General features: G+C 40.0%; 1 long non-coding RNA gene across 3 annotated transcripts in view; it reads left to right on the top strand.

Moving 5' to 3' along the window:
- The window catches only part of LOC142362307 (uncharacterized), a 142,972-nt gene that overhangs the window by 35,040 nt on the left and 81,013 nt on the right, over positions 1–26,919 (top strand). For all 3 annotated transcript variants that reach the window (XR_012764940.1, XR_012764942.1, XR_012764941.1), the window contains one exon: positions 16,085–16,329. This is a non-coding gene — a long non-coding RNA (uncharacterized LOC142362307). The remainder of the gene's footprint in view (positions 1–16,084; positions 16,330–26,919) is intronic.

Genomic DNA, 26,919 nt, shown 5'->3' on the forward strand with positions numbered 1-26,919 from the left:
TAGGATGACCGTATGAAATTGGAAAGCCTGTTGCTGACTTCTCCACTTAACCCTGTTTTCTGAACTGAGTGCTGTGAGATAACTGAGGAATTTTTGAGAACACCCCCAAGCATGGCTGAGGCTTTCACACTGAACACTCACGCAGATACAACGAACTAGAAATATCCATGTGTCATGATAAAGCATAAGATGCAAAAGCTATACTGTGCCATGGGTTTATCAGCCAGAACATTTATAACTTGCTGTTGCAAAGGAAACTAGGTGTAGCTTAACAGTCTTAGAACAATTTTTCTTATATGTGATAATAGTGCACTCATTTTCATGGCCTTACATGGATCCATGAGTTACTTGTATCCAAGAGTTAATGAGATTAGCTACAGCAACATTTGCTTAGAAAATATTTTCTAAAAGAAGTTTAAGGGAAAAGACCCTGGATCATCTGTGCCCTAAAGGTAAAGGTTTAGGATAAGATATTTCTCATATAATTTTGGTCAATTAGAGGGTAAAAGTTAATGCTCCCTTTATAGAAAATAGTGTAAAGCATTTGAGCTAAATTGCCCTGCAGAGGTGTCGTTGCTCTCAGATGCCTATTTTAGGATTGGAGGAATTACCTCATTGAAGTAGTTAATATTTAGTAGTTAATATTTTTTTTTGCAGTAAGGAATCCTAAGTTATAGCCACTGTAGGAATTTCAGTGTTCTCTCAAAAAAGGGAGAGATCTAATTTATTAGGGCAAGATTTTACAGTTTGTTCAAATATAGGTGTTCTGAATGTATCTACAGGAAATATGCAGTTGGAAATGTAAGCCTTTACATTAGATGCAATGTGTGGAATATAGATGGGGAGGGGTCCAATTTTCTGTTCCCTGTAAGTTTCATCCAATTCAAAGGCTGCTCTGTATTCTGTCAGTTAAAACAATTCCCTTTTTTTGGAAGGGAAAGGGCCAGATTATTGGAGAAATTTATACTTTGACTTCTACCCACTTCTGATCCCAGTTGAATAATATATTCCCTTTTACTGGCCTGCCACCACTTAGGCGCTTCCATATGGATGGGAGGAGTGATGACCGCTATCTGTTCTATTAGTTTCACTGAGCAACTCAAAACTAAGCATACGAAGTTAAGTTTTGGTCCCACTAAATGCAGTAGCAAAGCTGCCATGGATTTTAGTGGTATTAAGATTTCACCTCTGGTATGTTTATGGCAACTCTGAACTTTCTTTTCTCTGCACTTCTGCCCTACTGTGGGGGTTTTTTGGGAACAGGAGGAAGTGGCTACCCTTTTGTTTAAGCCAATAAATCTGAATAGGGCTTTGTTGTGACTAGAGTTAAAGCACTGCCTGAGGTTACTGCTGTAATATGTAATAATACAGTCTAACAAAGTACAAGCCTACTCTTATTTACTGTACCATGTTTCACACACGTGACAGGAATCTAGAGGCAACAGCCAGTTATTCTGACAGGTGATTTGACATCAAACTATTAAAATTGTTATTTTTGCCTTCCCAGACTACAGAACTATTTGAGCAAATACTGTTTTGCTTGCCATTAATTCACTAAAACTGTGAACACTGTTTGAAACTCGGCTGAAGTTTGGAGGACCATTATCAGCTTTAATCATGCTTCTGTCAGAGTATTTTATTTGCCACCGTAACTGACTGGTGGTGGCTTTACTGGGTGAGTTAAAAGAGCTGTCAATCCCACTCCCCTTCCCTGCCATTAGCACCTCCCAGTGTGGTGTGTGCTCCTCATCACGTGATGGGACACAACTAGCAGCCGTAACAAAATCTTACTGGATGTTGGTTTGGAACATTTGGTATGTGAAACATGGTGATCAGTGGATTGTTGAAAGCCCTGCTCTTTATCACTAAGGCAGACTATCTGTTTTACTTGGAAGCTGAAAGCTAAAACAAGGCATTGGATGCTTTCTTTTTCTATTGAACTGAAAATTCAAGCCACTTTTTTCTTAACAATTATGCTTTTTTCCTGTGCTTTGCAATTGCTTATAGCAGATATCCATGGCTACTTGTTAACCTGCTGCAAAAGCTATTAAAAGTCTTACTTAGACTAGGAAGTTTACTATTAATACTAAAGCAGCCTAGTTGGCAGCTCTGCCAACACAACGCACATCCTGATCTGCCCTGGCTTTTGACATTCAGGAGAATGATTAACTTGTAAACTTGTATGGTTTTCCTCATGAATGAATTCTGCAACAGATACATGTGTAAGTACAACTTTAATAAGTAGATAAGGCAAAGACACAAATGTTCAAAAGCACCATTATGTTCTCAAAAATATTTACAGATCAGGTAAATAAAGTTATGAAAATCATAGATCCCAACAGACCTGCGTGTGCAGGGAGCCCTTGAGTCAGTGAGAGCTGTGTGTTTGGATCTGGCACAGTACATAGCCGTCAATTATCAAATCATTGGGCAATAAGACACAGTGACCATGTGAACACAGTAATTAATACATTCGGCAGTGGTTATGTGATGACTGGACTCTTGCCAGAGCTAAACGAGAGCTGTGCCAGTCAGCTAAGGTAGTTCTAAGTTCTAGAGCAGGGAGCAGGAATAGCTCATTTTCTCTCTGGATTTCCCAAAGGGAAATGGTGTTTGCACACTGGGAGGACTAGAGTGCCACTCAGCTTTCCTCCCCCCTGAGGGCTGCTGTGCACTGCCCTGTCTCCATTGTCCTCTCCTCTTTCTTCCTTAGTTACCCAATGGACACACTATGTTGGGAAATGTGGAGGCACTGCAGTTCTCAGCAGCTGTTCCTAAAGTAATACAAAGCCTGGCTTGTTATAAGTCAAATTTTAATGGACATTTTTCTTTAAAACGTTCTCTTGCTTTGCTACCTGCATTGCTATTCCACCTTAGGTATATGAAGGGTAATAACCACAGCTTTGCTAGGTTTTACACCTTTGCCAGTGAGGTACTTGTTAATATGGCAGCTTTCATAAAATCTTTAAAAATGTGAACTTAGGCTAGGATATACAAAGCCTAAAGAAGGAAGAAAGGGCAATAGGGCAGGGCAGGCTGGGCGAGATGGAGACTTCCACCTTCTGGAACATCTAAAAGCTGAGATAATCTGAGGCCATTAGCATTTAATTGTTTTTATAGGGCCTTTTTATAATTACTTGTTGCTTTTAGACTAGTCTACAGATGCCATACTGTAAAACAGGACTGATGGACTAATTAGCAGTCTCGGAGGCCAAAGAATGTCTGGATGTGGGGTCAAACTCTTTCTCCAGTGACTAGGGGTTCTGCAGGGCTGGCAGTGTAGCATTGTTGAAACATTTGAGTAGAACAGGTAGTGCCATGTTCTATACGATAACTTTTCTATATGGGTCAAGATAAGATGCTTTCATTAGATTACATCTCTGTTTTCTTTGTCGGTTAAGGTTAGGCTGATGTGAAACATGGACCAAAGTTTTACATACTCTTTGTGCTTTTTAAAGTGGCTGGTGCTTCCTTACACAGCTAATTGTAATACTAGCACTTCTGCAGTGAGAAAGAAGGCAGAGCCAGGCAGAGAAGGAAGAGGTTGATTCTGCATCTAGCAGTTAAATGTCTTTGCACAGCAGATAATTTACATCCTTTTTCGTGATGTTTACTCTGCGCTTCACACGCTGAGTCTGCCATAAATGACTAGGGCAATGTCTCCAAGACTGTTCTATTAACTGAGTTAACAAACTGTAAAGGTCTGATCCGGCCTCTGAGCTTTTCCTACCTAGAACCACGGCAATCTATATGCACATTTTGCTGGTTTATGTAATGAACAAAGTGTAAGAAACGATGCATTAGATTTGTAGCAGTCTCATCGCCCTAGACTTGTACAAGAAACACTGACTTTTAAAATCTGTATTCATATTCTTATGCCTTGAGTTCATCCTTGTGCCTTGATTCAGTCCAGTAAGCTCTTATTGGCATATTGTTGATTTCCGACCTGGCAGTATCACAATGACCTGCAGAGTTTTGTTAGCAAAAATTGAACACTGACAGGTCAGGACTCTCCTCCTCCTTTCCTAGCAGAGGGCAGGTGCCTCCTTATTAATGTATGAAAAATGTCCTTTAAAAACACAGAGCAAACCAAAGCGACCAAGGACACAGCTTTTGTCAGAAATGTCCTGAAAAGCAATAGAAAAGAGGCGGTCCTCTCCCATGCTATAAGCGTGGGGTCAGTCACTTACAGGCAGCCTGTGTGGTGGTAATGGGAAGATTTTTCAGGCATGAGTGGAAGTAGTGGGAGCCAGCCCACGAAATTTTGGGGCATTGGTCTTTCCATTAACTGGTGATGTGTGAGAAACACCTGGCAAAATCCCAGCAGGGAGAGTTCATAGTCTTTTTTCACTTATCCTTTTTCTACTTTGTTATGTAGTATCAAATGAGGAAGATGCAACTTCTGATTCTGCCCTGCTTCACCCATGTTGGGAGGAAAGCAATCAACAGTAGCAATCTAAAGGAACAGTGTTTTATTATTCTTTTTAGGCCAGGCTTGCGGATTAGTCTAACTCAAGCCACAAAAAAACCCAAAGATACTGCCTGATAAAAAATTACCAGTATTGACTTCTATACATATAATATCTATACAAGTATTTCCCTGTGTTTGCTGATTCATACAAATACTACTTCACAGCACAGAGATCTTAAACAATACCCCAAATGTGTTAACCAAGCTAGCAGCAGCTTGCCAGCTAGGCCTGCTGAAGTCCTGTGCTAATCAGCTGGGGTTGGCTGCTAGCATGTCATCTGCACTGTTCCTTAGCAAAGGTACTGAAGGTCATAATTTTGTGCAAACCTGAGTGTTGGCAGACAGACAAAATAATACTAAGATCTTGCCTTAGCAAACTAAGATGGGACTCCAGAAAGGCCTGTTTATAAGGCCCATCAAATGTGTATGGACTCTGTCATCTGTGGGATATTCAGGATGAACATTTTGATAAGGGTCTGGAAGAAAATTGTCTACAATGGACTCTTTTTTTTTGTTTTTTTTTTTTTTTTTAGTATATCTTTGGGCCCACAGGGAACCCAGCTGTTTATATTAGTGTCCAGAAACTGCTGCCAAGGTTTTATTTAAGAAAAAGGAGCATTATGTCAAATGCTTGTGTTACAGCGCTGTAGAAAAAAAAAAATTATGAAGACTTTATGTAGGAGGTTTAATCCACAGTTGCTTTTTTTTAAAAAAATGGGTTTTAAAATATTTCAAAACTTTTCTGGAAATATTGTAAGAAAATATAGTACGTAATTAAAAAAAAATTACTTCTTTGCAGTGATAGGAGAATATCTAGGCATGTGACGAGGTTTAATTTCAGCATCTTGTACTTTATGATGATCTTGATTCAGAAACTGCTTCTCAGCCATAAGGAACTTTTACTCACTGTGGTACAACCTAATGACAGAGGCTGTCCCTTCAAACTTAACTCCTGTGGCAGCAGATGCAGTTGCGTACATCTTGATAGAGAGCGAGTGGCTGAATCTGCATCAATTGAAATAATTCACTGTATCAATTCTTTCATGATTAAACACTCTTTCACCTGATAAATTCTATACTGGCTTTTGTGTTGGTAAGTTAAGCCATATGACCATTTAACCCCATACCCTATTAGTGGATTCTAAGGCAAGCTTAGAGCATAGGTACTTCACCACTTCACAACTAGCAGTGTTATGATTAAACTGGCTACCTGCAATGCTGGTGTCCAGGGAAGGAGCAGAAAAAGCCTGTCAGTAAACGAACTTTATTAATAGAAATCTTATCACAAATGTCAACATGTAAAAGCAATTGTAACATTTAAATGCATGTGTTAATTCAGAAGGATTAATTAGAACTTTTTGTAGTTCCAACAGTATCAAATTTTGAGGAACAGCACCAAGCAATAACTCTGTTTAACTGTCATATCCAACTATTTCATACATGTTGCTGAAACAAAATGAGTTCCATGGTTGCTGCACAGACTGACTTTGGTACATGAACAGCTTGTACAAGCACCTGTACTATGCAGAAGCACCTCCTTGGATCATGATGATCTCAGCTTTACTAGTCTCTTCTGAATGTGCAGCACTTCCAGTGACATCACTGGCAGTTCCACAGATGCGGGAGAAGGATTGACTGGTTGGGCAAGAGAACTAATATGAGCTGTAGGAGACCTGCTGCAGGTTTCCTTCTTTGATTCTGAATTGGTCATTTAGCCACTGAACATTCACAGACTGGTGTCAGTGTGCGTTATGGCACTGACTTAAACAGAGTGGGAAGTCTCCATGTTTGTGCCTATGCTGTGCCTGAGTGGGCTGGACTACTGAGAAACCTAATGCTAGTATGATCCTACACCTATTTCTGTGAGGACGTTTTTACCCACTAGATCCCTTTTACTGAGTGTGTGTGGGTCTCCTAAGCTGTCTAAAAATCCCAGCATCTGCTTTTGCAATGTATGATGTCTGAACTCTGTAAAGAAGCGCTTAGCAGCTTTCTTGCAAGAAGACAGATGGGATAAATGTTGATGGCCACCTAAATGCAGCGTGGTCACCCTGCCCCTGTGGTCTGTGTGTGTGTGTACGCTTGGACCCATGTTAAGGGGAATGTAGGTCTGAGGCTTTTTTTCTTCAGTCTTCCCCATATCTACCTCATATGTGTGACTGAGTTTAAAAATTAAATCAAAGCACAGTTTTGAGCTCAAAAGATTGCGTAGGCGTAATGTTCTGTAATTCAATTCCCCATCTTCAAAAATGGATGAAGTAGGACATGGCTGCTATTTCGCTCTTAATGACGGTACCACTGCATATTAAAATGAAAGGCTGAAGTACTTGAGCACTACAGTGAGTGGGGTCATGAAAATAGCTACATGAGTGTATTGTAGTTATGCTTCTTGTTTCTATAGCAATATTCAGCTAAGAATCTCAAGGATGTTTACGAGTATTCATGAATTAAACTTGTGAGGTAAGGCATGGTGATTATTCTTGTTTACAAATAAGGAAATGCAGAGGTTAAACTACTTATTAAGGTCACACAACAAATCTGTGTCCAAGCCAAGAATAAAAGCTGACTCCATGGTCTGTGCTTCAGTCAGCAGGCTGATATTCTCTGTTGGAAGGGCTGCGCAGAGCTGAGAGGAAAGCCTTGTACAAAGTCTACAGATTTGTTCATTCGAAATGTACATTCCATCTTAGATTGCCCCACTGAAGTGACCTTGTATTTTTATCTCTTTGTCTATCTAAACTTTGCCCTTGTGAAAACATCATTGTATCCAGTCAAAGCAGGAGTAAGATGATTTTGACAAGAGTTTTGCAAATCTCTGACAAAGCAAAACTGAAGCCTATGCTAAAAAAGTATGGCAATCTTTGCATGTATGATTGCTAATCCTTCAATGGCAATTCGATAAACAGAGCCAGTACATGCCTGGTTCGTTTCAGTGGCTACATGAACCAAAGAAACCAAACATATTTACGCGAAGAACAACTATGTATTTTCTCTGCAGTTACCACAGAGGTATTGCATTATATGATGAGTAAATGGGGTTTGTTGGTAGACAACAACAAAAAAAGCCCCACTCTTCTGTGTTTCTTTTTAAACCACAGGAAGGGGAAAACTGTGAACTCTTCAATTTTTTTGGTATCCAGCCTCTGCTCTTCCCTCTGTACATCGTGCTTGTTGGCCCTAGAATATTGTAAGAGGGGTTATTAGAGGAGGAGAACAGCCACACCCATTTAACTTCTTCAATCCCACTGGGTGGTTTTTGTAGGATGAGAGTGGAAAATAGCAAACATGCTCTTAGGGATGCTCTTTTCTAGTCTGTAGTATATAATAATAACATATATAATAATATAGTATAAAATGCTTTCTTGCTTCCTGATCTGTTAGACATACAGATGTCTGACCTAAGGCATGCTTCTTTTCTTTCTTCTAGATACCATGTCTTACAGTTATTATGTGGATGTTGGTCTGGTTGTTACGTATATCCTTGTAGTCATGCTCTGCCTTGTCAGGGTGGCTGTGACTGAGAATTTTGCACTGCTTGGAGGAATGGTTTGCTGCTGTTTTCTCAAGGTCACTGGCTACTGTGGCTGTATAACAGTTCTGCTGAGGAACAAGTCAGCTGGCTGAATGGCAGTAATTTCGTGAGGAGAAGTCCTCTGAGAGCCAAGGATCATGTTTAGCAAAGTTTGCAAGTCTGATTAAAAAGTTCACAGAAATGCTTAGCAGAAAGGAGGCTTATTGGACCGGCTTTATTACTTAAATGTGGCAAAGGAGGGATGGGATAAAGACAGAAGTGGGGAGGATCAGCACTGCCTTCTTGAAAGATAAAGCAGTCTTGGAAGCATATAGCCGTATACATCCCAGTTTGAATCAATATCCAATCATTTTCTCAGCTTCTCAGAAATCCCATATACACGAGCACTAAAATCAGTGAAACACTGAAGGGGTAAAGTGTAAGTGTCACATAAGGTCTGATAGTCAATCTGCATTTTGATCACTGTGTTGAGTGACAACTGCCACTGTGCCCTCTGAGCTGGGCAGTCAGATGGGAATGACTGGAGATCTTCCTCAGTGTCAGTGTGCAGTTCTACTTCTCAAATTTTTCAGTTTATTTCTCAAACTTTTTGCTAGCCTTTTTCTGAAATTTTTGTAGCAATCAGACTTGCTTGAGAATTCGTGTGTAGCCAAACCACTCAATATTACCAGTCCTCAGCTTGCATTGCAAAGGATCACTTGAATGTACAGTGTCACTGTTAGATAGGTATTGGGCCAGACTTGTCAGCTGATTTAGACTAGCTGTGGATCCAAGCATACTTAAGTTTTACAGGTCAGAGAAAATCAAATGGGAGAAATATAGCAATAGAACCTAGATGACACTTTGCCTCTCTAGTTGCCAATCTCAGGACATTAGTTCTTCTTTTCAGAAACTATTGTCCACAGTAATGTCACATAGATCTTTACAGTTGTGGCAACAAAAATTTAAGTGGTAATATTTCAAAGACATGAAATTACTGGCTTTGTAGTAAAAAGATCTAGTGATTTTTTAGTGTATTGAGATTTTTGAATGAAGATGGCTTCTTCTGTGTATATCTAGTTGTGCTCTGCTTTCACAGATTGGAGATGAAGCAACCCAGTGTAATGAGATCTGTAGGGAAGTCCACCTTGTAGGTCTTTTGCCTGCTGTCCTGCTGCTGATGAGGAAAATTCTTGTTGCCACTGCATCAGCGTGTTGCAGGTTGGTTGGAAGATGGGCAGTTTAGGAAGTGCTGAGTGGTGGCATTTGGTTCTGCTGAACCCACTGGGTCCATGATCCTCAGGATGACTGGTTTCACCCCCGGGAAATGCAAGGGCCCAGTGTTTCCCAGACTAACCTGAAATTTCTCCTAACATTGGGCAAGCTTTATTGCTGAGGTAAAATGTGCCAAAGAAACTCTTTGTTGCATTTGGAAACGAATCAATAAATGTCAAGAGTCTAGTAGTTAACTACGTGTCAGTGTAAAGTTATGATCTTCTTTGTCTAGCCACCCCACAGGGTGGATAAATCTAGTGGAGAGAAAGGTTTTGCAGAATTTACACCTGGTGTCCCAATGGCTGGTCTTTGAGGCATTTTCCAGAATGTCAGTTGAGTAGCCACCCAAACTCAACTGTATTTTGGCTGAAGCTTCCTCTGCTGAACTGTTATAGCCAAAGAAGATCCTAGTCAGGTAAATGCAGCCCTGTTATTTTTCTGCAGCCTTGACGATCAACCAAATTACAGTGTTAAACTTATCTTGCTACTTATGAATTGCAGTCTATCACTATATAACTTTCTGATAGTTGAAAGCACTTTTCTGAAGTACATCACTGGAGCTAAGTAGCTCTTAAACAAGTATTGGAGCCAGTTTATTGATAAATTGGGTCCTTTCTTGCTGTTCAGATTTGCCTTATTTTGGAATAATTTGCGAGATGAACTCTGAATTGTCATAGCAGCTTTAGTGCAAATCTTTTATATCTGTAGAGAGTAGTTGTGAAACTTTATTGGTGATAATAAGGAATGCAAGCTTATCTCTATGTAGAGACTAAACGTGTTAAGTTAGAATATGGACATGAGAACAGTGGTGTTTGTGGAATATACTACAGCTGCCCATCATACATAATGTTATCTTGCCTGTTCTGTTCATTCTTGCAGAGAATGCAGTGGGCTAACAGAACATTGACAAAAGCTGAATGCACCAGATTCTCATCTTTCATGCCTGGTAACAGCTTCACTCATGGTCTAATTTAGTAGAATGTAATACACATGTCTGAAGCAAAATACTGCTCAGACAACATGTGGCCTTTAGAGAGAAACTAACTGAAGAAATTCTACACTCAGGCTGTCACTCACTCAGTTGTTGACACAACTGTTTGGGGATTGTGGACTGGATCAGGGAACCAGATAAGGTTAAAAATAATGCAAACAAAAAGGGGGCAGGAGAAGGTACCAGCTTACTTTTGAGGAAGGGGGGAGGTTTTGTCCTTCTTCCCTGAGCTGAGCTGTGCTTTGCACTGGCTCTCTCGCTGTCCTGGACAACAGCTTGAATATTTGTCAGACCCTTCTGCAAGCTGATTTAGCTCACTAGATAGAGCAGCAGCAAACTATCCAACCCTGTTTTTCATTCTACCATTTTAGCACATTGAATTAGCTCAAAGGAGTGTCTAGTGAGTACCAGAGCTAGTAGGAAATAAACGGGAGAAGCATGACCTCCTGCCTGTAGTTTCAGGGAGCTAATAGTTTATCTTCGTGCACCTATGGCAACTCTGTGCAAGTAATTGTGTCACTGCATGTGGGGAAGGAGAGAGCTCCAGTGCTGAGCAAAACAAATGACTGGCAGAGAGGGTAGAGAAGAAATCCGTTGCCAAAATGCCTCCATATCATGAAACTGAGGTGTCAGCATGAGACAGAAGGGTAACCCTTGTCTTTCTGTATCAGAGTGTAAAAATCAGAAGGTAAAGGGTTTGGAGAAGACTTTGTGCTTAGAACTTGAAGTGCTGTATTTGGAACTACCTGTAGTACTTTTAAAGAAACATAGAGCTCAGTATGAAATAACAAATGGAGATTGTAAAGTAAATGGAGATTTTTCCCCTTTAAAACCAAAGGTAATCAGTGGGAAGATAAAATTTAGGTTTGCTTATAGAGTGATTGTCTATCTTATCATTGCCTAGAAAATAATTAATTTCTGATTTCAATAGAAAATTCCAAATAACATCACAGACTGGTGGCCAGACAGCTCTTGCTGGATTTCGGCTATGCACATTCTGTATGTAGATCTTGTCCAGCTCTGATGATCTGTCTTTGTCCCTTAGGGACCATCAGCAATGGACCAGCTGCGTGATTTAAATTTGTAGTACTTCAGCAAACTTAATTTCTTTCCCATTACAGTGATAGCTGTTTAATTAGGGGAAGCAAACTACTTGAAGTACACTGAACTGAATTAGGAGTGTGCGAATGTAACTGGGGCTTTTTCAGTCCTGGAGAAATGTGGATTTGATGGGTGGGCTGTTTGGTGGCTAAGGAATTGGTTGGAAGGTCACAGCCAGAGGGTAGTGTCCAAATGGATGGCTCGATGTCCAAATGGACTCCGGTGACAAGTGGTGTTCCTCAGGGGTCCGTACTGGGACTGGTGCTGTTTAACATCATCAATGACTTAGTGAGATCGAGTGCAACCTCAGCAAGTTTGCAGATGACACCAAGCTGAGCAGTGCAGTTGACACGCCAGAAGGATAGGATATCATCCAGAGGGACTTGGACAACCTTGAGAAGTGGGCCTGTGTAAACCTCATGAGGTACAACAAACTCAAGTGTAAGGTCCTGCATCTGGGTCGGGGCAACCCCCACTATCAAGACAGGCTGGGGGATGAAGGGATTGAGAGCAGCCCTGCCAAGAAGGACTTGGAGGTACTTGTGGATGAAAAGCTTGACATGAGCCACCAATGTGCGTTTGCAGCCCAGAAGGCCAACCGTATCCTGGGCTGCATCAAGAGAAGTGTGGCCAGCAGCTTGAGGGAGGTGATTCTGCCCCTCTACTCCGCTCTGGTGAGACCCCACCTGGAGTCCTGCGTCCAGCTCTGGAGCTGCCAGCACAAGAAGGACATGGATGTGTTGGAGCGGGTCCAGAGGACGGCTGCAAAGATGATCAGAGGGCTGGAGCACTTCTGCTATGAGGAAAGGCTGAGAGGGTTGGGGCTGTTCAGCCTGGAGAAGAGAAGGCTGTGGGGAGACCTTATAGCAGCCTTCCAGTACCTGAAGGAGGCCTACAGGAAGGATGGGGAAAATATTTTCATCAGGGTGTGTTACGATAGGACAAGGAGCAATGGCTTTAAACTAAGGGAGGGTAGATTTAGACTAGATATAAGGAAGGAATTTTTTACAGTGAGGGTTGTGAAACACTGGAACAGATTGCCCAGAGAGGTAGTGGAGGCCCCATCCTTGCAAACATTCCAGGCTAGGTTTGATAGCGCTCTGAGCAACCTGGTCTAGTTGAAGATATCCCTGGTCACTGCAGGGGGGTTTGGCTGGAAGACCTCTAAAAGTCCCTTCCAACCCAAAGCATTCTATCATTCTAGGATATAGCAGATTGTCAGTAAGATGAAAGCATTAAACTCAGGTTAACAAAAACGTTAGTTTAATAGCTAAAATGCCATGGCTAGCTTCTGTCTGCTCAATGCTGCTCAAAGTGAACACGTAGCTTTGATCTGGTTCTCAAGAACAGAGGCTAGATAAGCTCGCTACCACCTCTGACGTTATCACAGCCCGTTTATGATCCGTATTTGTACTGGTGATTTCATGAAGAAGCTAAAGACTGGATGTGTCTACAGGAGACATTAAACTTGTTTTGTGGCTAGAGGATGACATTCCTCAGTAGCTGTGTTTACTGTAGTATTAATTTCTGATTATTTGCAATGCACATTAAAGACAAATGCTGGAATGTGACCAGGCATGGTTTGCATATAAGTACATTGATGCACAGAAATTCACCATGAGGGTATGATTTGACGAGACAGGAATGTTGATGGAAACACAGCTTTGTGGGAGTGCCCAGCCTTCCTGGTGATGCTAAAAACCCTGCCAGAGTGAAGATATTACTCCTAATGCAGATCAGCTCTTTGATCTGCTGCTGAGTGTAACCCCACAAACAGTTCACTGGCACATCAGAAGAGGGGCAGGAGGGAACAGCTGTGTTTGCTCAGTTGTGCCAGTGAAGCTCTTTTGTCATCAGCCTACAGCCAGAGAACTGGAAAAGCAACTTATCTACCTTCTGCTCTCATGAACCATGTGTTCTTGTGCTGCCATTCATGCTTTTTTTTTTCAGTGGTTCTGTTGGAGTTTGTGAGGCTGACTGTAATTTTATCAGTGAAATGATTCATGTTGAAAAGCCGTTCCTGTTCCTAATTTTAATTTCTGACAGTTCAGTTGATATTGCATTAAACAACAGTCCTACACAGGTAGTTGCACAGCACAAAGAAGAAGAAAAACAGTTGGCCAAGGGTAAAGGACATCAGAAGACTCTTTGATTGGTTTGGTTGTGGGTGCAAATGTGAACAGAACTACCCGTTGAATGAAAGGTGCAATTTAAAACTGACCTAGTTTATTAAAACAGTACAGTTTTGTGGGAGGGGCAATCCTGCATTTTACCTCTTCTGTGAGACAGGCTTTAATCACTCACTGATATTCATGGACTTGTACCAGTTTGCCTGTGTGGGTTTGAAACTGGTGCTCTAGTCATATTGATTGTTCATATTCTTTTCCCCTTGCTTAGTTAAAAGTGTTAACCATCTTGCTCCTAATTACCCTTTTATAGCCCTGAAGAGAATGCTGCTTGATGATTACCCTGTTGTTAATCAGGATCTCTTTCCTTCTGAATTGCAGGACTCTGATACAGTGCACAACTTTCAGTAATTAGATATGGGAAGAAGCAGCTGTGGTGTTGTGATTTTAATAGCTACCTAAGATCTGAATACAAGGCAAACTCAGGATGACACATCCTTGGAAAGATTCCTAGTGAAATGTGTCCTGGAGAGAGCATATCCCATGAACAAAATTACCCAGGGCAAGGTCTGTCAGTTACTGCAAACTGAGAAGAGACAGCTTGGAAAAACAAATTGAACTTTGCTGTAGGAAGGAAATCATGCCAGTGCATTCTGTGAGAGACTGAGCACATGATGAGGGTGAGGACACCCTCAGAGATGCCCTCCTCAGTGACACTTGAATGGGTCACTGAGGACAGAAGAATTAAAAAAGTCATGATTAATACTTGGTGTCTGTGACATGTCTCGCAGCAATAGAACATTCAAATCCTTTGCATTGCGCTCATTGTTAATTATAGGTCCTTTCAATCATTAACATCAGATAGATCACAGAGTCCACATCTTGCAATTTCAAGGTATCTTCTTTATCTCAGGTTTTTTTTTTCCATCTAGTCTAATTTTAAAACTCCCAGTTAACATGACAGCTGGTATCTACAGCACTCCAGTTATTGAACTTCCTGTAGTGTGAGAGGAAAAAAACACCCCATTTTTTGAGAGGATTTGAAATTTGTTTGCTGAGTATGGATGGGTGCCGCCGCCTCATTTTCTGCCTAATAATTACTCAAATCTTTTTCTTCTGAATAATGATTTTAATACAAATCCATAGTGCAGCTGAGGAAATAACCTAGATTAATTCTTTCTCACAAAGAAGGTGAAAATGCAGCCTCAAATTGAAAGTTATAATATTTTTCTTAAAACTCACGGTTGTTTATTAGGCACTGAAGACACTTTTCTCCTAAATAATAACACACTGGGTTAACTTTAGCAAGGAACAAGAGCAGGTCTTAAATAATACTGACATTACTTTCCCATAGCTTGAGCACATGGGCTGCATGTTTGCAAGGGATGGTACCACTGCACCAAAAAACTCAGCATCATAGATATTATGCTGCAAAGCAATCCAAACTCTTTGACAACAAAGCTGGAGGGTTTTCCCATAAACTACTTTTTCCCCAAACAACAAGACAAACAACTTCAAGGTTATGGGTACTCCTGCAGTATTTCATGCTATAATTTCATTGATTGGTGTGGTTGTGTTATATTTTTATTTAAGTGAAGCTATGTAAAGCCTGGTTAGTAAAACTTTGCTTAAATTTCACTGAACAATCCCTAACTCATTATCAGCTTTCACATTTCCTAATAGTATATGCATTCTTTACAAGTACTTCTTTTGGGATACATGTGAAGAAATAATACACACATGGTATTTTTTTTCTTACTATGTCAGATATTATTATGTTTGAGTGAAAAGTTGGGTAGCTATTTTCATTTTTCTGGGTGCTAAGGTAGGCTGTGATGATCTTATGTATGTGATGTTGGCTTATAGACTGGATGTGGATAGATAAGACAGCAGGGCAGTAATTTTATCTGCCTGTAAGAACTCCAAGTTTTTTAAGTGAACATTAATTTGAAATATTCCATCTTCTGATGAGAAGTGATTTTTTTTTTTTAAAGTATATTGTAAAATAGTAATATATTGCATGTGCTTTTGTTGTTTGTTCGCATTGGTGGAGGGGTGGGAGGTTCACAGGAAAGAAGTTTAGCTGCAGAAGTACTTGGGGTTTGTGTTAACATTTGCAAGGGTTTTATTTTGCGTTGACCAAGTACAAGTTCATGTTGACAATACATCATTATTTTTCCAGCTGCTCCCCTACGTGTTAACAAACTAAGATATTTCTTTTACCATCATAACGCTTGCATTATTATGTGCTTTAACCCAAATGTAGCATCTAATGGATTTGGAAAATTACAGCTCTTGGAGTTATTTAAATATGGAACCTCTTCAAGTGTTTAGTTGTCAGACTGTCCATTTGCCTATTGGAAAGTCAACAATAGCCACCACAGGACTGTATTAAAATAATAAAAATCTCCTTTTTAGATGTATTGAGTCACATAAACAAACAGATTATGTATCTTGCAAAATATGTCATTAGTGTTTATTCTTAACATGGTTCTTAGATCTTGAAAACACTGAACATATTGTCTGTTGTGCATAAACATTTGTGCAATTAGTACTGCAAACAAGCACAAGCAATGTTCTTAACAAGGACTATTCAATTATTTCCACAGCGTTCCACGAAAGCCTACCTGCATTAGCCTAGCATACTAGAACTGTACAATTTTTCCCAATACAAGAGATACTCTGTGTATTTGAAAGATCAGCTGATATGAATTTGGCAGCCTGAACTGGAAACCACGTGTTGTCAACCCAGTGAGCCTGGACTGTCCTGGACTCTTGCTGAAGGCATCTGTACTTGATTTTTTTCCCTGTGAAAATCTGCATTGAAGTTACTATCCCAAAGTGAAGCACCCAGGTGAGTGACAGTGGCCTCACCGTTAAGTCTCGCTTGCTTTTAGTCTATGGGCCTGTCTCGGGCCAGGTGTTTGGTTATTGTAAGGAGTCAGAAACAGGAGACCAGGTGCAAACTTTTGCACGTCTGCTGCAAGGGTGTAATCACAGATGTGCCCATTTGTGTCAACAAATGCAAGGTAATCGAATAATTTTAGCAGGCAGTGAATCATGTTGTTTTACTAAAGGCTAAGAGTGTATTGGTTTTGTGGCTTAGCTGATAAACTCTTAAGTTGACTGGTGTGTTTGGGCCTTAATTACTCTCTTGCCAATTATGCTGGATTGCTTATCACAAGATCACAATCTGAAGGAAAATCTCCCCAACCTGCTCACTGCAAGGCACCAAATAACTCCCATCTCACCCCAGCCTCACCAAGCTCATAATCCGAAAAAATGTCCCCACAAACCCCATGTATCACTACTGGAACCAAACTATGCTGGAACAACAAATGCAAAACTAATACATTTCTACACTACAACAACCATAGTAAATGCTCCCTTCTTTGAAAAGAAACATCGCTTGTCTTTCATCTCTCCCCACTCTGTCCTATCATTACTCCTCTAGCTGTATTCCCCATCTAATCTGCTTGTTTCCATTACTCTTCTTTCTGGTATTATCAAATAGGTTAATGTAACTGAGAAAAATTCAGAGATTCTGTCTCCAAAAGAATCCAAAAGAACTGTCAGGAATTAAAATGTAGTTAGCATAAGTTTGCAACTTCTGGTTTGGACATGTGTAAAGATCTGTGTTCCTGAAAACATCTCTGCTTTCCTTGAGAGAAGCACTTAGTCTAATGAAAGACTTTGCCTCTCCCAACCAGTTTTCCTTCCTAGCAGAGATGACATCTTCCTTAATTTGCTTGCTTTGGATGAGGGAAAATAAGGAAAATAGTTGCAAAATTATTTTTAGCCTGTATCAGTTGAGTGATCCAGTTTACAGAACAGCCCCACGACAGCTGTATCGGTACAACTGATGGGACGTGAGCTGCAGTGCAGGAGCAGCATTTGGTAGCTGGGAGAAAGCACGGGAACTTCTTAAGGCAGCTGCTCCATCTCGTTTATCTATACCTCTCAGTATTAATTGGGGAGCTTTGTTGCACACCTAATGTCTTTAAATACAAGTGCTTTAATTTTGTAACCAGGTTATCTTTGTAAATGTCAATACCCCGATTCGTTTGCCTAGAGAAACATGAATATTAAGCAAGTTTGAATGCTTAGGTAAGCAGTGTCATGACACTCCAGAGTTTTGAATGCTTCTGAGAAAAAATTGCTATGATCTGAGTGGTAGTATGAACATCAGACTGATGACTGTTTTTTGTGAATAGCAAAAGTGCCCAAAAATGCAGTTTTAGGAGGAGTGAAACTAATATTTTTTAGGTCCTGTGTGCAAAGATTTTTCCATAAAAAAAGAAAAAAACATGGAAAGTTAACATATTTCATTTTCTGTCTTTATAGATTTAAAATTTGGTTTTTGAAACAGCTTTTTCATTTGGAAATTGTCCTCTTTTTAATTATTTTAATAGAAAGGCTGTGAACCTAAAGATGAAATTAAATACTGTTTTTTAGCCAAATTAAAATGTTCTTGGTGAACATGAAAGTAATTTTTTGTTTATTTAGTAGTATCCACAACTTGACCAATTCTATAAACACAAGGTATACAAATACAAAACTGCACATAGGTGCATGTGATTTACAATTCTTTATAATGAAATATCATGTATTGAAGTTTTCGTAGCCTTTAAATACATGTAGCGTATACATACGCAGAGCCATGTTTTGCACTCATAGCAATTTTGAGCGGCATAACGGTTGCAGAAGTAGCCAGAAGTCGGTTGTCTTTTGTCTGAACAGCAAATGACAATTTTACTTTTGATCTAAACACTAGATTTCTTGTGATAGGGGTATTATGTATTGTTTTTATTCCTTAGACTGGACCTTTGGGATATTTATGCTGTGTAGGACTGTTTGAATAGGATAGTGACAAAACTGGGGACCGCTATTAATTGATTCAAGCAGTGTCAGTTATTCTAGTGTATTTGTTGTCTTCCTTTAATATTCCCCTAGTTTCGTCTCTATGGCCCACATGTAAGACAAGTAGCTGGTTTGGTCTTTCTGATTGCACTATTCTCGCCCCCTTCATGGAGCTGTGTTTTGATTAATGATAGGAACATCAGTTCATGCTGAAACAGTAGCTTTTCTAATTGATTTCACACCATTGTGTCTGTTGAGATCAATCCTTTTGATAGTGGTTTTCTGTGGAATTGGTATGGACGAGGATGAAAGGGACCCTCTGGAGAGTATTATCATCACCATCATGTTCTCGGGAAAACTGAAACCTAGGCAGACTGTGACTTCTTGAAGGCACCCAGAACTAAACCTTCTTCCCGCTAGCATTAGCCTACACCTTTACATCAAGAAGACTTAGAAAAGCTTGAGGTGGCTGAAGAATCAGCCATAGAAATGTGTTTATACAGAACAGAATGAGCTCTGAAGAAAAGTGGAAAAATGTTTTTGTTCATAGCATTTAAAACTCCAGTTTATAAACATTTGTATTTGATTAACTTCACCCTCAATTATAGCTCTGACTAAGCTTGCAATCCATAATTCTGAGACCACAAAGAAGAACTGCAGTGAAAATACAGAATGTCAGAGTTGACATTCTGGGAATGTGTAAAGGAAAGGATAAACAAATAAAACCAACCCCCATGTTTTGCGAAGTAACGTTCTGTGCGCTGGATTACTGTTATCAAGTACAGTCATGGGAATCACATGAAACTGCAAGGAAGAGTAAGCAGTATGACTTACTGAATGTACTTTTTGTTTTTTAACAATGTTGTATGATATTTGTACATGAATAAAAGAAGAGGATGTCTCTTGGAGGAAAAGTAAATGTTACATGTGAAGGAAAAAGTTAATAAAGATCATCAGTCAAACATCCATATGTGATGCAATCTAACCTGAGGGCTGCTAGAGCTCTGTTAAGCTGAACGCAGTAGTCTCCCAAGGCTCTCTACATACACAGTTAATTCCACAATCAATACCTTCTTCCAAAATGAGATTAAATATGGCTAAGTTAAGACACTGCTCTAAATTGCGCCCAGAAGAGTTCTTTTTCATCAACCAGATATCAGAATATTACTGCCAGATAGCGTAAAGAACATATCTGCCTCTCTGCTTTCACCTTTAACAAGCAGGAATGACAATTCTGGTGAAGCTTTTTGAGAACTAAGGGCACACTACTGTATGATAGCTAGATGTTGCTTTTATTAAAATTGCCTGTATAACAGCTTAGCTATATATGGTGTTAAGAGTCTATACTAGACTACAAAAAAATCACAGGATGAATTCTCAACAATATTTAGGGACCTAAATCCTATTTCCAAAGTTGAATTGCAAGGAGGTTTTATTTAATGAAGCACTGATATCTGGAAATGAGCTACCTCTGAATTCAGGGAAGAGAAGTGGGTACTTTGTAGAGTGTTTTGTTTCATCCTAAAGGTGACAACCAGAACAGGTCAAGTGTGTCTTCCTGGCCAGCTCAGGTCTTTTCTTCAGATATCTAATCCAGCATAATGAATTCTACTCATGACCATCTAGGGCTTTATTCAGAAGGTCTAAGTTCTACCTACAGCTGTCAGTCAGTGATTTCTTTTGGCACCTCTCAAAGCCTAGATTTGTCCAGAAGGATATTTTGTGCGAAAGAGTTAGGGAACACTTAAATAATCTAGCCTGTAGCCTAAGGCCTAAGTCTCCTTGAAAGTCCAAAGGATTAGGGTCCTAAGTCACTCTGGCACTTTCAGGATGTTTGTTTTCAGTGCTCTTGGAAAAGATGCTGCTTTACATATTAAAACAGCACTTCAGTTTTGTGAAATTAAGTCTTCATCACATGGACAGGACGCATTGCTGAACTTTTGTCACATGATTCTGGGCCATCTTCACATCTGCTTATGAACCCTTCAGAAAAAAAAAGAATAAGAAGGGAAAACAATTCAATTCTGTCTGCAGAATTCACATCTCTTTTTTTTTTTCCATCAGATGGAAAAGGTCAGTGAACTAAAAGTCTTTTTTTGGCGATGGAGCTAGGAGGTCCAGAAGAATTTCTGTAAATAGAAAATGTAAAACAAGTCATAAATGTAAATCAAAAGAACGTGCTGTTCTTGTTTATCTTGCAGATGAAACTAGAAATTCATAAACCTTTATGCACAGTTGAAAGCGGGTTTATGACAACCTGTTGTCTGCCTACGATCTGAACAGCTGTTTGTAGGAAAATTTTCCACATAGGTCACTGCAGAAAAAGAGTAAGGTGTTGACAGCCTGACGGATGAGTTTGGCTGGCAGGGTGCCCGTCCAGTTGTATGACTAACACTTTCATGTACTGTAAGTATCACACACATTCGGATTGCCTGTAATATAGTAGCACAACTTCTAAAGTTATAAACTCCAAACAGAAGATCACCTGAGTTCCTAAAAAGCAAGCCACTCTTCTCCTAAATGCCCTACCAATAAAAAGAGTCATGAAAGTTCAAATCAAACTTACGAAAAGCTCTTTATGTGAAAGGTTGCAGCTGTCAGTGCGTGGAGAGGATCATGCTACTGTGTGCACAGAACTAAAAGATAAGCAAAGGTTCCGTTGCTACGTAGAACTGCTCCCTGTTTCCCAGCCGGGAGCAGTGCTCCTTGTCTGTCAGAATGTTGGTGGCCCTTGTGTAAGCAAAACTTTACTAAATGGTCAGCCAGACATGGATATGCACACAGAATCTCATCGTTGTTTCAATTAGTTGGCATTGGCTGGTATCTATGATCCAGAAATCTCATCTTTTTACTTTGTGCATGGAACTTGGTGTTGCTGCAAGAAGAATAAAAAAAAGTCTTTAATCCACACTTCATATGAAGGAACAAAAAGACAATCTCTTCTTTAGTTTTTGCTTCCCAAAAGACGTATACCTATCTGTTTCTGCTAAACCTTTCCTCGACATTTCCTTTCAAAAGAGAAATGGATTACCAACCCAAAATGGTAGACACTTGATATGTTGACCAGTCCTGGTCTGTTAGGGTATGAAGCTGAAAATGTGCGTTTTGTTTTAAGTCCTAGTGCTACTAGGTGGCTCAGTGGCCATGTGCAAGTCCTCTAACTTCCACGAGGAACCCATGCATACCATGGCAGGTGCCTGCAGCTTGCTGGTTTAACCTTGGGCTAGAAGTGAATTTGTGAAAACTTTGTATTGTGCTTATCTGCCAGCAACTTAGAGAAAAAACAGAACTGAGTTCCTTAACTTATCCATTCCCCTGTTGCCATATTTGTAAAGTTGCTGTTATATTTAGCATTTACCTTCTGTTGCAAACTACTGTGAGGCAGCTGCAAGGTGAATATGCTACTGTACAGAGTGCTTTCTTACTATGAGCTGAACAGCTAAAATGTGACTGTCATCACCAACCTGGCAAATACAAAAGCAGTACAAGAGATTTCTCCTCTCCTGTCTCTTTATCATACAGATAGGAGTCTTTATTATCCTAATTATTTTTAATAATATATTATTTTTATATATATTTATACTTAAGATATATTAAGCAAACCTTTGGGATCCCTCTGGTGAGAAATACTAATCTTAAAGAAAGAAAATGGGTTTCACCCCTATCTTTTATTTGAAGGGTAGGACAGCACATGGCACTTAGTTAAACTCCGCAGCAGAGGCAACTGAGAGTGTGTAACTGCCCTCCTTCCCTGGCTGGAGGAGCCTGCAGTGACACGGGCAGGGTGAAAGGCTTTTGTACGTGCTCCACCTTGTTCTGCCTCAGGCCCTCCTATAGCGGTTTTTCTAACCCCAGCAAAGACCCTGTTTGCTGTGTTACTCTGGCAGAAGATGAAGTAATTGGCTATTGGCTTAATCTCTGTAGCCATGTAAGGCAAAGAAGAGTGAGATCTATCTTCATTTTACAGACGTGAAAATGGACAAGGATGTTGCCAACCTCAAAGGCTATCTGTGCTGGATCAGCACTGAGTTACTTCTATCAGGCGTATTCTCCTAGGTATATTCTTGCAGCACTCCTGCCTGACAGTACACAAAACAGAGTCAAATTTCTTTTGACATCAATACTTTTAATAATGAATTGACAGGAATGATCCCTCCCATGTTGGAAGGTGTGTCATGTTTTAATTACATGGCTCTGGCAAGCCTGATTTGTTTTTTCTTCTTCCTTGTTTAACGTTTTGCTGCTTAGGTTTTTCTGGGAAACCCTTTCTGAATGCTTGCTCTGCAGAGACATTAATATTTTTCTTCTTCTTTGAGTATTAGAAATTCCATACTGTGCTGGCATTCTCACAGTCAGCTGGTATGTTGGCTACCATGTTAACTAATTTGCTAGTTAATTAGGGTGTTGTGGTAGGGCTACAGTAGGGAGGCTGTATTTCGGTAGGGGTGTTTCTAAGCTACTCATACAATCATTAACTGCTTTATTTCAGGCCCAACTGCAGGGAAAGGAGCAGGAGGGCTGTTAACATTTAGCTTTGTAACAATGCTTTGTTTCACTGCCCTACTTATAAATAGCCAAAATTTAAAAATGTAGCAGAAACCCATCTTTCCTACAGAAACAAATGGAACACACTGACAGTACAGACTACAAAAATGATGACATAGAAAGCGTGTCATGAAACTGGAGAAGAAATCCCCAAACACTGATTTTTAATTATAAACCCTTCATTCTGGAGTGTGCTGTGGCTCAGTGAATGCCCCAGAACCAAGGCGCTGGGCTTGCTAAACCTTATGCTGATTGAAATCTAGAATCATTCAAATACAAAGAAGTCCTTCTGGTGTCATCTGTGGCCCACCAGATTTTTTACTGGTTTGACAAACTGTTCACACTGAACTGATGCTGTGTTCTCTGTGTAGACAAACCCCAAGGTTCAAGCCAAGGTTGCTGAGTCTCGCATGCAGCAAGCTGAAACAAAATGTAAACTCTGAGTCAAGAGGGAACATTATGGGTTTTGAGCAAATAAGGCATGTTGCCACAGTTGCCTTATTAATGCATGTCACTCTAAACTTCACCAGAGTCTACAAAAACTGGTCAAAAATGAATAAAGAACGGCTCAGCAGGGCAACTGGACAGACTTTCACTGTCTGCTAATTGGAAATAAGCATACTCTCACAGGCTCCTCACCTGCCTCCCTGTTTGATAAAAACATGTACAGCTTTTATTCCCAGTGGGATGGTTTTAAATTGTTTCCAAACCTGTCTTCCTTGGTGACTCTGGCTGTGGAGAGTGGGTTTAATCTTCTCTGTTGCACTGAATTACCACTTCAGCAAGGGTTCTGGGCAGAACCGCTTACGGGTGAGTGTTTCTGGGGAGGGGGCAGAGTCCTAAGTCATGCAGGGAAACCTAAATGGGCTCACAGACAGCAACCTTAGTAACAGAACAGACAGGTAGAGTTAAAACTCAGTGGCTATTGTATCAATTATTTTTTATTAAGTCTTCCTTTTATCGAAGGAAGAAAAAATACTATAAAGAAAAGATTACTATCCTTAACTAACTGTATAGCCACATGCATAAGACATAAGATTTTCAAAAAAAGAGAAGACAGCTTAAAGACTGGTATCTACAAAAGATCTGCAGTAAAATTTTAACTTATGTTGATTTTACTTCTGGATTAGTTTGCGAATAAAACAACTGCAATGAAAGTTTTGGTGTGTAATATAAACTGGGAGTGTAGTATAAACTTGACATAGGCCTGAAGAAGTAGGTAAGGGTCTATAAATACAATAAGTCCTGTAGCAGAGGTCAGCTATTTTATGCATACTGAGTAATACTAACCAATCCTAAAACATGAGGAAACATCCAATTTAGATGATTTACCCCATAAGATGTTGTCACCTGTTAGGTCAGGTCAGATCCTTTTGATAATGTTACAAGAACAGATCTATGATCTATTTTTACCCAGCTCTGTTCCAATATCACTCACTAGCTCTGCAAGTGCTTTGGTCCAAAGCCTGAATGAACAGGTGTAAGAACATTATCTGACCAAATATGAACTTGTGTATTTTATGTATTGTACCGCTCATGCTTTTATTTATAAAATGAGTTCACTGTGCCTGGCATTTTATTTGCACTGTTTCTGTCTTGTCTGTTGAAATCTGAAATGAAAGAAAGCAGCACCAGTACCTTCTAAACTTTCATGATGAGCTAGCAGAAGTAAAAATTAAGTGAAACCTAAGGGGTTTTCCTGTCCTAACTGATTTAGTGAAGGCACATGAAGTTTAATTTTTTATTATTTCAGGAAGAAACCAAAATAATTATTCACAAGTTGTTGTTTTTGTCTATGTCACATCTTAGCATGTTTTTTTTTTTACGTTTTACCTACCAAAATTAAAGAGATATAACAAAACTCTTTTAAATTCTCTGTAATGTACTTTTTCAAGATAAAATAGAATACAAGCAGAATTAACTCAATTTTCATGTTTTTAAGGATACTGTGTGTAGGTTTATGTGTTTGTTTACTGTTCAACCAAGTTAGTGGAAGGAAATGCTTAAAACATTTTGGCTATGCAGTCTGTAATGATCTTTGCACTTCATATATGGTCTTTGTTTAGTGAAAGCCTGTGAATTTCACATATAGCTCTGAATGCATGCCTTTCTGTTCCTGCATGGTTCAGGGTTCCTAAAGCTACCAACAGTTAATTGAAGGTTCCTGGTAAGACACAAAGAAATTGCATACAGACAAAATGCAAACCCAAGAAACAAACTATTATCCTATCAGAAATGTCAGACCATATGACGTTTAGACATACTAGAGACAAATGTCTGTCTTTAAATATGTAATTTTTAACATGTATTTTACAGGGATTTTATAGCAGAGTGTCTGTACGACATCACTGGCAAACAAGCTCTGCTGCTTGTTTGCAGTTGGATCATAACTATGACATGCATAAAGGTGGAATTTTTAGCACGCATTTTTAGGAAAGTCTGTGTGTTAAAAGCTGAAGATGACCACCCTTTTTATTTAACCAGGGCCAGTATTTTTCACTGAAGCAAAGTTAAAACTAATGGAGCTAATGGATATTTACTCAAGCCAATAATCTAAATGAAATCACTACACCTGTATATAAGTAAGAACCCAGCAGAGGCAGATAGTACTGTATGTTGTTAAGGCTACACAACATGTCCCAGTATGACCCCTTGCATTCAGTTACTCATAAATGTGAGAAGCTTTAACAGTTTTGGCAAGTAGCAGCCAAGAGACTGAGCCATTTCTGAAAGGAATGTTAAGGGAAGAATATGTTACTTTATTCCTTTAAAAATATTCTTGAAAACTTGCCTCTGCAGTGTTTAGTTTGGCCTGGGAGCTGAAGGGAATGGAGAAAGGAATGGACGGCAGCTGGATGATGAACAGGAGGGAGGGATGGAGATGGTGCAAGAATAGGGAGGGAGTGAGGAGGGAAGATGGGACTGGAGAGAAAAACAACGGCTGAGAAGGTTATAAGCTGGGACTTAGGTGGGCAAAAAGGAGGACAGGCAGCCGTGGGGATGTAGAAGGGAGTTCACATGTCACGGTCAAGGATGGAGGCTGCTTGGGAGAAACACTGAAGGAGAGGCAGGGTCATTGAAGAGTTGGGAGTTGTTGGGAGACTGATGTTCAAGCAGTGACATTGGAGGGAAGGCAAAGAGAGAGCGCTGAGACTTCACTTAGCCAGGACAGTGGGGCTGGTATGAGAGGCTTGCTGGGGACAGAGGAAGGCACAGATGGATAGGCAAAAGGCATGGGCCTCCGAACAGGAGCTGCTATTACAGAAACCCTTATGCATGGATAGGGACAGACAGGAAGGGCTGGGCATTGTGAATAAAATCCAGGGAGAGTGGGTGGGAGTTCTACCACCTTTCCTGTCAGACAATAATGATAGCAAATGTTACCTGACAAAGTAAATGCCTTGCAACTTCTACTGGTTCACTGGCTGGAAAGCAGCTTGTCTGGCTCAGGGACAGAGACATGTGCTTTGGGTCCAGACATCTTGGCTTATGGATGCATGGTAGGCACCTGTGACAGGCACACAAGAGTTGGTGTAGTGATTCAGTGTGGCATTTCTGTTCTCTTCAGATTATGATTTGAGAAGAGTCTAAGAAATTATGCACAAAATGATACTTTTAAGAATGCAGAATCAAATGCCTCAAAATTGGTAAGTAGCTACAAGAGTCTGCTCTGAAATCACTCTGAATGCACTTTTTTCTCTTGTGCATCCCTACTGAATTTATTCCATAATACTCCTGTAAGATGATGGGGCTTTTGTACCCTCTCCTTGTTATCCGCACTAATTTATGACTGACATGCCCAGGAGCTGATATTTCAGAGTACTCAGTGTTTAGTACTGCAGATATTCAAAGTAAAGCATCCACATAAATCAACTGCAAGCTGATTACTCAGCTCTGCTACAAATTAGAACCCACGATCTCAAGCCACATATGGGAAGATGAGGAATTTGTTAGTGCTAACAAACAGTGAAAAGCTTGATTTAAATGGCTTGGCTGGCACTGCAGAAGAACTCCATGTCAGAAAGCCACATGTATTTGC

Source organism: Opisthocomus hoazin, chromosome 8 (assembly GCF_030867145.1).
Source record: "Opisthocomus hoazin isolate bOpiHoa1 chromosome 8, bOpiHoa1.hap1, whole genome shotgun sequence".
NCBI classification, from domain to species: domain Eukaryota; kingdom Metazoa; phylum Chordata; class Aves; order Opisthocomiformes; family Opisthocomidae; genus Opisthocomus; species Opisthocomus hoazin.